Source organism: Setaria viridis, chromosome 9, assembly GCF_005286985.2.
Source record: "Setaria viridis chromosome 9, Setaria_viridis_v4.0, whole genome shotgun sequence".
NCBI classification, from domain to species: Eukaryota; Viridiplantae; Streptophyta; class Magnoliopsida; order Poales; family Poaceae; genus Setaria; species Setaria viridis.
In genome coordinates this window covers 25439250-25449763 of record NC_048271.2, presented here as the reverse complement: position 1 = coordinate 25449763, position 10514 = coordinate 25439250, and positions in this window count along the sequence as shown.

Sequence of the window (10514 nt, the reverse complement as noted above, 5' to 3'; positions counted from 1 at the left end):
ATCGCAACAACAATGGATGGCCACACCACCAGCTCCAGCATCAGAAGTACAACGGGAGGCCACACCATTGGCTCCATGATCACCACAACAAGAGATGGTGATTGGTCGGAACACCATAAAACACCAGCTCTAGAATCACCACAGCAACAACAGGTGGACCCGCTAGAGTAGCTACCACAACAACAGGTGGACCTGCTAGAGCAGCCACCACAACAATAGGTGGATCCACCATAGCAGCCACAACAAGTGGTCCCTCATACATTTGCTCAAGTCATGCGGGCTTATGAGAAGGAAAGATTAGACATTGCAGCAAGATGGCACATGAGCAACAAAGCAAACAAGCCGATGGACAAGATGACAGGCAAGAAGGCAGACATTCGACGATAGAGATATTCCAAGCTTCACACTAACATAGAATACAACGTGATCATTGGAGTTGATGATATACCATATTTACTAGATTGTGCTAAAAAATTTGAGTATGGTAAACCGTTACTACCCGATTCGCAATCATATTGGTTCCAGGTGAAATGCAAAAGGTTGCACAATTGGTACATTAGGGCATGTAGATTAGGGCTGAGAACTATTTGGGCACAGTACTCATCGGATGTGTTCGGACCTCCATTTGATGATGAGGCTAACCTCATCTTCAATTTTCAAGATATCCATGATATGTTCTGCCTCTCAGAGCTAGAGTTAGAGCTCGTCAAATTATGGTGCATGTAAGTGCTTCATCGATGCTAATATATGCTATGGCCTACATGTACTATGCATAACTAATTAATTACAATACATTGTACAGGATGCAAGAAAATGACGTGCATGTTGTAAAGGAGAATCCCGGATATCTTGATCCTTATGCTATTTGCGAAGTTAAGAACAACTTCCCGAGCAAGTGGAGAGAGAACCATGACAAGCTAGCTAAGTGCAAGACAAAGGAGGAGAAAAGGGCGAAATGAGTAGAAAACACAAAAAAGCTATGAAGAAGGTTTCAACCTACATAGTACATATGATGATTACGTGGGAAGATAGGCATTACATATGGGCGCCCTACAACTTCCGGTGAGTCTAATTTTCTACCATTTGTTATAATATATATACTTGGTCCTTCATGCCTAAAAAATATTATATAATATTTTTGTAGGGGTCACTAGATTGCTTTAATGATACAGCCAAAGGTAGGAAATGTGACCGTATCTGACTCATTGGACTGGGAACAAAAGAGATACGAAGAATTCATATACATCCTACAAATGTTAGTGAATTTCTCATTGTGTACACTTACATTGAGCAAATTGTTCCCCCAAAGATTACATATAAACTAACTTTGCATTTTTTCAAAATAGGGCTTCCCAGCACTACATTGCCAGAAGAGGGAGTTATAACCCTGAGAGACTAGAATAAATGGTTGTACGCACAAACTTTCCATGCCACAAGAAACCATATGGTTGTGTACACTATAGGTATTACGTGCGCGAGCACATCAGGGTGCACGAGAGATACACAACTGATCCCAGACGTGTAAGGGGCTACTCTTTCATACATAAGGAAGTATATATATATACATTGCATTCTTTTCCGCCTATCTAACACTTGCTTAATTTTTTCGTGGATTTTAATTGAAGACTAGGCCTCAACTACACAGTTCGTGTCTCCATGAGAAACAACTTCTAAATATAGGCGCCGATTTATGTCGTTTCATTTTGCATGAAGTGGTAAACCCGCTAGGTACCTTTTATCACCCTGAACATGAATTAGCACAAGATGATGAGTGGGAGAATCCATTGTACCACCGGGGCTAGCCTTCATGAGTGATAGAAAAACATGTTGTCAATGCGCACTAATGATGTATATATATATATGTTCTATTTCCTTATTATTATTTTATATGCTTAATTTATATTTATGTAACATATATTCTATGTTGCTCACTCTTCTTCAATTCGGTCGCACACTAGACTGTTAGGGTGAAATTAGTGGGAACCAAAAGTTTTAAAAACTGGCGGGAAACAAATTTGGCAAATTCAAATTTAAATCGCTAAATTTTTTGGTGGGAACAACATTTTCAGGGGCGGGTGATGCCATCACTCACCCAAGGAAAACAGTTTGCACACTAAAGTAGAAATACACTTCTAGGGGTGGGTGGTGTCATCACCCGCCCCTAGAAATGGCTTTACAGGGGCGGGCCAGTTATCCGCTCCTACAAATAGCTATTTATAGCTACAAAAGCTAGGAGTGGGTAGCGTGCCTGCCCCTACAAATGCCATTTCAACCGCCCCTAAAAACTATTTTTGTAGGTGTGAATGAGATGAGGGGTAGCGACATGAGGGAAGGGGAGGCGGAGGTTTCTACGAGGCGAGTCGGAGACACCAATCAGGTGGTGAATCTGGTGAGGGGCGTCCCGGCGGGTAGTAGCAACGAGGGATGTGATTTGAGCATCTCATGGGAATAGAGGCAACCACGAGGGTGCCTACGCTGTTGCAGCATCGACCTCCATGGAGGCCCCAAGCAGTGATCTTGATATCCCGTCAGGTTTCAGTCACGAGAAGGTGGTGCTGGGATCAACGGATTGGGATGTGGGGAGATGAGGTGGGGGTAGCAGACGAGGCGCGCAGAGGATGAACAACGGTGTCAAGAGGCGGTGCCGAGGCATAGAAGAAGGCGGAGGAGGTTGGGGCACGGAGGAAGGAGGATGAGGAGGAGAGGGATGCCGAGCTGGCCGTGTACTATCGGGAGCAGTGGGCGAACGAGGAAGAGGAGGTTGTGGGCGATGCTGTGGCCTAGACGGTGCCGCTGGATGGGGAGTTAGGACTCTGATGCAGCGTGTAAGAAATATGGCTCCATTAGGCCATAGTTTGTGATTTTTGTGATTGAGTGACAACATAGTCATTAGGACTAATAGTTTGTGTAGCATGCACCTTGTAGGTTTTATAGGTCCCAATAATGCAAACCAAACCATGTTATTTTCCAAATAATGGTATTCAAGTGATCCAAATGATGGTATTCTCTGTATCCAAAGGGTGGTATTTAAGTGACCAAGTCATGGTATCTAAGATTATTCTATGATATTTAAGTATCCAAATGATAGAGATAATCTAGAGCATCCAAGTGACAGTATTAATGGTGCTCTAATGGCGGTATTCAACTCGGAAAAAATAGTAGCATTGGATAATCCAATGGTACATCGGAGCAAGCATTGGAGCAATTGGTATAATAGGAAAAACTTCAAGTGCACTGGATGTTGTGATGGCCTACTTTTTATTAGCTTTGGATGAATTCTTAAGCAAATGCATAGAAGACTGAAGCATCGGATGATCTGATTCCTATGTCGAGGTGACCGTCGGACAAAGCATATTTACTTTGGAATCATCTAGAGAGTTTTTCGAGCAAAACTCCTGCAGTGACGGGAAGAGAGGCACCAAAGAGAACTCCGACTAAATCTCCGAACAAGCACTGAACCACGATCCGGGGTGGATGCGACCAAGCGACAGGGTGAGAGGCATAGAAACCTTGAAGACTTCAACTTGATCATGGAACGACCGCAGAACCACAATCCAGGACTAATCCACACAAAATGGTGCAGCCTAATTGGAAGTCGTAGAGCACGAATTAGGGGATCTCAGAGAGATTTTCTTCAAAAGTCCTCGAAGAACAGGGAAGAACAAGGGTGTGCAAGCAGCTCAGCACCTTGGCTACAAAATCATATGAGGTTATCTATTCATCAAAATCCAACTTATTTTTCCAGTAGTACATAGGGGTTATTTATACTAGGAACAACCCTCCTAGATAGGTATGAACTGAACTCTCCACGTTTGAAGGTGGAAGGGCAAGTGGTGAAGCATTCACGAGGTGACCTTTGAGTCCGGCGCATCTTCTCAGCTTCTATGCAGTCTTCACTAAATCGGTCATAACTCCTTATTGGGAAGTACAATGGACATGTGGTTTGCTGCACTGGAAACTAGACTTCAACCTCGTTCTATCAAGTACCCGTTCACCTATAGAGCTATTGGGAATCAAGAGTTATGATGGATCCATCATGCAAATCAGAACAGATCAAAACGGGAACAATCTGGATGTTAGGCTTCATTAGGTTTGTCCATTCGTATCCAAACGTTCCATTGTGGTCCGTTTCTTGTGGTTTTACCTATTTGTTGTGTTTCGTCTCCAAGTAGTGTAGTACCATCCTCTTCATGTGTGTGCCTAATCACAACCAATGTAAAGGATTTAGGTAGTATAAAATTCACACGTATGTTGAAGTTAATTTGAGTTAGAAAAGCAAGGACCTCTTGTTGGAGTTTCTTAGCATGGCTGAGTGTAATTGGTCCTTCATACAGATGAGCTTGTGTACCCGATGCGTGGTGTTCTATAACTTGTGGGATGTCCACATCATCCTCCCCTTCTTGAAAAAGAGTCGTCCTCGACTCTTCCAATCAAAAGAATGGAGAAAGATCGGCGACGTAGAAACTTGTACTGACACCATATGTACTTGGAAGATCAATTTCATATTCATTGTCATTGATCTTCAGAAGCACTTTAAATGGTCCATTGGCGCGAGGCTGCAACTTGCTCTTGCGTTGGTCGGGGAAGCGATCCTTGCGTAGGTGCACCCATATCAAGTCTCCTTGTTCAAACAACATCTTCTTGCTGTTGGAGGTATGCCCTAGAGGCAATCATAGAGATGATGATATTCCATTTGTATCCATGATTTGTATATTGTGTTCATTGAATATCCATTAAAGGCTACTTGAATTGATTTGCAATTATGTGAATTGTATGTGAAACTCTTTACTTGTATGGTTATTCTAAAGTTGTCCCTAGTCGGAGTTCATGTGAGGACACACATGAATATTAGACTAGCACATGTATTAGTTGATGACTATGTTTCACAAGTCATGGACATCGAGATGTTGAACTAATAATATGGACACATGTGGAGACATGTGCTAGGACTGACCCAACACGAGAAGTAGTTCTCTCTTTAAACAACATATACGCTTTGTCCTTAGACCTGAGATTGTCGCATGTATTCTAGATGTGGATCGACCTACTTAGGGGATATCAAACGCTACGCCGTAATAGGGTAGTTATAAAGGTAGCTTTCGGGTTTGTCAAGAAGCATGCTATGAGACATGGTCAATCAAGATGGGATTTGCCCCTCTCTGATTGAGAGTGATATCTCTGGGCCCCTCGAGTGATCGGATCCGCAAAAATACATGGCCATGCTACGTACGGTTAAGAGTTAACCTACAAAGGGATTCCGAATCACAGGATCGAGAAAGAGCGGTCGGCTTGAAGCTAGACCAAATATCGTGAGGCAAAGGGAATAGCATGTACATTATATTGTGATGGTTCGTCTGATATGATCTTCGTGTGCGTATAGGAGTTGGCACGCCTTGCTAGAGGCCGCTACCGACTATTGGGCCGAGTAGGAGTACTCGGGCCATGTCTATACGTATCCGAACCCATAGGGTCACACACTTAAGGGGCTGGAAGCCCAATTCGGATCTGATCCGAGTTGGATTAGGTTTAGAAGTACTGATGGGCCTCGGACCAAGAGGCCCATCAGGAACCTCTATAAATAGAGGGGTGGGGGCGCCCTAGGGTTTACACCTTTTTGGCGAAACACACCTACCGCGCCTCCCACGCCCTCGCCTGTTGCAACTTGCGGATCTAGCAATCCGGCTTGCGACGCTTCCTCCCTGCACGTGTGGATACCTTGGAGGTGTTGCGCCTGCAGCACTTGGACGAGCCGCCGATGAGCCACCGACGACCCACGACGAGCCGCGGCACCGGAGGCGATCTTGCTGCACGTGGACGAGCTGCTGAGGAGCTGCTGGATGTGATCGACTACGTACGACTACGTTGATCGACTACGTACGACTACGTGATCGTCTTCACTGCATCGACGCATATCTACATCTTCCGCACCAGTAGTACGTCGAGTGGTAATCCCGTGATCCTTATACGGCAGTTCTTCCTGGTTATACGCGGTAGAATTTTTGAATTGCGCTAGTGTAGCCTACCTCGTATCACAACAGTGGTATCAGAGCTGTAGCTACTTAGTTTTGGATTCGGGATGTGTGCATATGGAGATATGCGAGTTTTCCGTTTGATCTATGTCCTGGTTTCGTGCCCTTGCTGCAATGGTAGTGTAACGACATACTCCTACCGGTCGGTTTCCGCCATCGGAGTTAAGTGATACACGTAAATCCAGTTGCAGTGAGCGAAGATCAATATGATTGGTCGAATCGAAATCCAGGGTCATACGCCAGGCGCATTAGATGTGCAATAGTAGATGGGATCTACTGCCGGGGTCGGGATTTTTGCCGTATGCGTATTGATAGAGTCGGAGTGCCCGATCTTTCGGTGAGTGGAGATAAATTCGACTTGGTGGAAGTAGACCCTCACGATCCGACTACGACGAGCGAACCCGAAGCGCCAATGCAATCGCTGAACCAACTCCCGATGGTTACCAACCTCGCCGGTGCGAGATCAGCCTGATCACGAAGATCGATTCCTGTCCGCAATCGAAGAACGAACAAGAAAAAGAGGCGAGCAATCTAAATATCACTCGAAGGTGGAGTTCTGAATCACACAAGGACAGCGCGTATTTGCGCGTGTTCTAGAGTAGCTAAAGCTAGATGTAAAACAAAACTCAAGTCGTAAACAAAAAGGACTCGGACTAAATAAAGGGGGCGCAGCCCCTGGAGTCCGAAGGGGTCACGGCGCCCAACCCTAGGCGCCCCACCTGGGCTGCCCTGTTGGGCCATCTTCTTATTCCGATGGGCCTTCGTTCCTTAACAGCATGATGAAGTTTAATTCTCTCGCACGGGCTCGAGTGATTGGCCCAACTGGATGAGCAACTGTAGGCGCCTGAGGTGGAGGAGCAACCGGAGCCGCCTGAGGTGCTGCTGGTGTAGATGTACTCGTGGTGTCCTCATCACGTATGCTTCGGTAAATCAGCCGTAACTTTTCGGTACAATCTTGGATCGGGGCGAATTTTATATGAAAATTGATCTACAAAAAAAGTTACACATGAAATTCAACCGCTTCGCCGTTTTCGGCAAAACTAGATTTCCCAAATTCGGCTTGGAAGATGGGGTTTCGGGCCTCCGAAGTTTGGAACGTTAGGACGCCTAACTCTGTTTTGCAGGATGTATGTATGTATCTTGTGATCAGTATGGCCCCCTTGTGTATGTGATGCATGTGTGTAACTCATTCGTGACCTGCGTGTCGCGCGTACGGCAACACAGAGCCATATGTGTTGTCACTTTATTGTATTTAATGGTCTGCGTACCAATCTGTGATGATCCAAGCAACTATGTAATCTTCATTACTAGATTCTTTACTAGCTATTAGGCGTAATAGCATGTTCTAGTTCTTGGAGGACTCATCACTAGGAGGATGGCGCACATGGAACATGGAGATGGAGATCACCATGGTGAACAGGTTCTATGGAGATGGAGATCACCATATGAAAACGGGCCATACTGTGTCACAACTGTGTGAATGCTATTCTGTTTATGTTTTACTTTCTGCATGCTGTGATGTTAGAAGTAGAACGATCCCTCACAAAGTTTAAGTTAGTATGCCCTCCCAACTAAAACTTGCACCGTCCCATGTCTTGTACAATTAGTGGTGGGTCTATGAAATTAGGGTGCCACTAGTTTTCCTTGACTAGACGGGTTTGTGTCGGACACTTACACGCATAAAGGTTTGGTTTGCTTAACAAGGTTATCTTAACGGTTAAGGACCTTGGGGCATAAAGGTTGGGCGCCGAGACATAGAGATGTCACCCAACAACAGGAGTCATATGTGATATGATTAGCGAAAGTTGCTTACCGATCTACCTCGTTTGCTAGCGGTGATGCTAAAGCTCACTAGTAGACTTGTTAGTTGTGGATCCTGAATCACTAAGTTTTAATAGAGGGATATTGATTTTAGTGGGAGTAGATTCTGTTAAAATAGTTTAATGTAATTTGCTCTATCATGGATATGTTTGTCTTAGTGTATTTTGCATTACTTTTGTTGTAGATTAAATGGCACCTAGCAACACCACCACATCGTTTGCTTTGCGTTCGGTCCTTGAGAAGGACAAGTTGAATGGAACAAACTACTCGGATTGGATCCGTAACCTGAGAATTGTTCTCAGGGCCGATAAAAAGGAAGATGTTCTAGACACCCCACTACCACCAATACCTGCTGATGATGCACCTGCTGCTGCTAAGAATGCTTACAAGAAAGCATGTGATGCTAACCTCGAAGGAAGCTGCCTTATGCTTGCTTGCATGGAACCCGAGCTGCAGATGTAGTTCGAAACAAACCATGAGGCGCACGATATGATCGTGGCGCTTAGAGACATGTTCCAAACACAGGCCAGGACTGAAAGGTTCAATGTGTCTAAGGCCTTTGTTGAGAGTAAGCTAGCAGAAGGCGCAGCAGTAGGACCACACGTAATCAAGATGGTTGGTTACACTCAACGGTTGGAGAAGCTAGGCTTCCCACTGGGCCAAGAGTTGGCCACTGATTTCATTCTTTCGTCTCTTCCGCCTAGCTATGGAAACTTCATCTCGAACTACCATATGCATGGGACGGAGAAGGGTCTGAATGAGCTGTGTGGCATGCTTAAAACAGCAGAGGCTGACATCAAGAAAAGCGCTAGTACCAGCCATGTGATGGCTATACAGAACAAGCCCAGCTTTAAGAAGGAGGGCAATTCTTGGAAGAAGAAGGGCAAGGCTGGAACGTCCAAGCCAAACCCAGCGCCCAAGGTTAAAGCTGGACCTGGACCTGCTCCAGACAAAGAGTGCTTTTACTGTCATGAACTTGGTCATTGGAAGAGAAACTGCAAGCAGTACCTAGCTTCCTTGAAGAATGGCGGAAGTAAGAGTACTTCTACCTCAGGTACGCTTGTTGTTAATGTTATAGACAACATATTTCTCGCTGATACAATTATTAATTCTTGGGTATTTGATACCGGATCAGTTGCTCATATTTGCAATTCGATGCAGGGAATGATAAGAAGTAGAAGCATGGAAAGAGGAGAAGTTGATTTCTGCGTGGGCAATAATGCAAGAGTTGCTGCGTTGACCGTCGGGACGATGCAACTCCACCTCCCGTCAGGATTTATTATGGAGTTGAATAATTGTTATTCCGTTCCTAGTTTAAGTCGAAACATTTTGTCTCCTTCATGCTTGATGAAGGATGGTTATTCATTTGCGAGTGAAAACAATGGTTGTGTGATCTCTAAGAATGATATGTTTATGGCTTTTGCACCCATTGTGAATGGATTATTTGTTTTAAATCTTGATGGTTCACCTGTCTGTAATGTAAGTGCTAAAAGGCCTCGGCCTAATGATTTGAGTCCTACCTACTTGTGGCATTGTCGTTTGGGTCATATAAGTGAAAAGCGCATGAAGAAGCTCCATTCTGATGGACTTCTAACTTCGTTTGATTTTGAATCATACGAGACATGTGAGGCTTGCTTGCTAGGCAAGATGACCAAGACGCCTTTCACAGGATTTCCTGAGAGAGCAGTAGACTTGTTGGAACTCGTACATAGTGATGTATGCGGACCAATGAGCACGGCGGCTAGAGGAGGATTTCAATACTTCATAACTTTCACTGATGATTTTAGTAGATATGGCTATGTCTACTTGATGAGGCACAAGTCTGAAACCTTTGAAAAGTTCAAGGAATTTCAGAATGAAGTTGAAAATCAGCGTGGCAAGAAAATTAAGGCCTTACGATCTGATCGTGGAGGCGAGTATTTGAGCCACGAGTTTAGCAATCATCTAAAGAGTTGCGGAATTGTTCCACAACTTACGCCGCCTGGAACACCTCAGAGAAACGGTGTGTCCGAGCGACGTAATCGAACTTTGTTAGACATGGTTCGATCAATGATGAGCCAGTCGGACCTACCATTGTCATTTTGGGGATACGCTCTAGAAACAACAGCTTTCACACTTAATAGGGTACCATCTAAATCCGTAGTTAAGACACCATATGAGATATGGACTGGAAAGGTTCCTAGTTTGTCTTTTCTAAAGATTTGGGGATGTGAAGTCTTCGTCAAGCGACTTCAGTCGGACAAGATCACACCCAAGTCGGATAAGTTCATTTTCGTGGGATATCCAAAGGAAACTTTGGGATATTATTTCTACAACCGATCAGAAGGCAAAGTGTTTGTCGCTCGGAACGGGGTTTTCCTAGAGAAAGAGTTTCTCAAAGGAGAAAAGAGTGGAAAGACAGTGCATCTTGAAGAAGTTCAAGATGAGCCGATCGGGCAAGAATCAATGAGTGATGCTAACGTAGCAGAACAAGTTGAGATACCCATGGCAAGAGAAGCACCGCCACAACCACGAAGGTCGGCAAGGCTCCGCAAAATGCGGGAAATATTATTGTTGGACAATGATGAGCCTGCGACATATGCAGAAGCAATGATGGACCCAGACTCCGAAAAGTGGCAGAATGCCATGCAATCCGAAATAGAGTCCATGGGAGACAATCAAGTT